The following is a 2,250-nucleotide window of genomic DNA, read 5'->3' as shown; positions in this document are numbered from 1 at the left end:
GTAGCCAGATTCTGTCTTAGTTTCCTCAGTTCGCGGAAACGAAAATGTCAGAAATTGGCAACATTCCTTCCCTTCCCTCTCCCCTTGCCCCCTTTCTGCCCAAACATCATACCCTTCCCAGCCCCACGGTCAAAAATATCAGCAAAAAAAAAAAAAAATGATAAATAAAACAAAAAAATTCCCAGCCATCTCTGTCTTCTTCTCCTTTCCTTCTGCGATCCTTCCGTCTTCCTTCCACCAATAATTCTGATAATTGGAGGATGGGAAATGGGGAAGAAAAGTTTGATCTTTAGGGAAAGTAGTCACAAATGCCGGATTAGGCTCTAAGCCATTATCGTGAGTAAAATGATCCACCTCTAACTTCTCTCCTTTTTATTCTGGAGAACTCACATGTTCCTTGAGGATCGAAAAGGAAACAGAATCTGGTGGCATTTCTTTGCTGCGAAGGACGCAGAGCAAGCGCTTTGTCGGGCTCCTGGCTGTCATCCGACCGGAAGTTGGGAATCGTAGTTTATCAGGGAGCATCGGTTTTCCTAACACGAGGCGGGGTGAGACTTTCCTGTGAATTACCCATCTTCACGTGTTCCTACAGAAAGGAGACACAGTTGCTCAGTCACCCACACCTGCTACATCCCAGGCTCTGGGCCCTGGCAGATAGATGGATGAGACACATCCCCAGCTCTCTGTATGGTTACTTTCTTGCCCAGTCTGCTTATCTTTAAATTCTGCATTTGTGTGAGCTGGAAGTTTATGCTTCAATAACATCTTTTCTCCAAGATTCCTACTTGAACTACAATTTTAGTCAGTTTTGATAGGGTCTTTTTTCTTACCTGTTGAATAACTTGAGTTGATTGACCTGACCCAACGTGAACTCCTTCGAGCATCCATAAGGTTTCAGAGGTGGTACAGTGGGCTCAGTACCCAGCACGCAGTGGACACTTAAATTCCCCTGACAAGGAGCTCAGCCAGCAGCTGTGCATTCTTGGCCCTTGCACACTAAGAGTGTCATTCTCAAGTGGTTGCTGAGTTAACCACATAAATCAGGGGGCAACACCGAACACTCCCTCCCCCTGGGTGGGACTTCTAGGGGGACGTGGCTCACCTTCACAGAATCCCGGAAACAGGATTTTTTGGGGTGCTGCTCCCCGTCCAGCTCCAAATCGCGGCAGCATTTCCTTTCTGAGCGTGTCACCCAGTCCCCAGGAATGTGAAGAACTTGTCAGCTTCCAGGCACAGGTCCTGGATGACATGCCTCTTTCAGGAAAAAAAAAAAAAAAGCTGTTTATGAGCATCGGTCACGTGCTAGACAATAAACGACGGCCCGGCCGTCCATCAGGGAGATGAACACAAGGAAATGAACATCCTGGGTGCCATTGAAGGGAAGATGTTGAAAGAGAGAAGGAAGACACCTTCATCCGGCTGAGCTCAAGGAACGAGAAGAGGAAAAATGTCCTCAGCCTGCAAGATGGTCTGAACGCAGAGTGCGGCAGGGGGAAATATGAATATGTTACGGCTCCTAGGGGTCGCGTTACGGTGAGAAAGGCTCTGATGCTTCCGTAGTTGCCAGGGGGAACAAAGAAGTTGGAATTAACCTGTAAACGGGAGAATATGGTACAAAACAAACAGCTAAAAAGTTCCGTGTAAATGATGGGGTTCCTCAGAGATAGACGCCTGCATTTATAATTCAGAAGAGGACTGCATGTAGGGGCTTCGGGGGTCCCTAGTCCTCCAGTTGTTGTCCCAAATCAGTAGCCACAAAGGCATCAGATGGGCCCGGATGTGTACCCAGGGAGAAACCAACGCAAGGACACGCATTGGAAAAATGCCGTTCGTTGGTTCAGTCATTTGTTCATTCATTCATTCATTCATTTATTCATTCGTTTATTCATTCATTCAACAGAAACTCACTGAGCTCCCACTACGTGCTAGTTCCTGTGCCAGGTACTAGGGATGAGGTGGCAAACGAGACAAGGTCCAGGCGATAGACGTGTCACAGGCTGTTCCTGTGAATCTGTCATCTCAGCTTGCAGCAGCCGTCGAAACACTGACAAGCGTTAGAGACTGTTTGCGAGAATTCTGGAAGCAGAGTGGAGGTTTGATCCCGTTCCACACATGGAAGATACACTAGTGACAGACCACATGGGGACACGAGGGACTCTGAGACGTTGGGGAGAAAGCAGAAAGGAAAACGGCAGTTCTTATGACGAGGCAATTAAAAATATCCCAGCCGTGCGGAGGCTGAGGGGGATA

This window comes from Pteropus vampyrus, unplaced genomic scaffold (assembly GCF_000151845.1).
Source record: "Pteropus vampyrus isolate Shadow unplaced genomic scaffold, Pvam_2.0 Scaffold248, whole genome shotgun sequence".
Taxonomy (NCBI): Eukaryota; Metazoa; Chordata; class Mammalia; order Chiroptera; family Pteropodidae; genus Pteropus; species Pteropus vampyrus.
The sequence above is the reverse complement of the archived record's forward strand: the minus strand, read 5'-3'. Positions refer to the sequence as shown.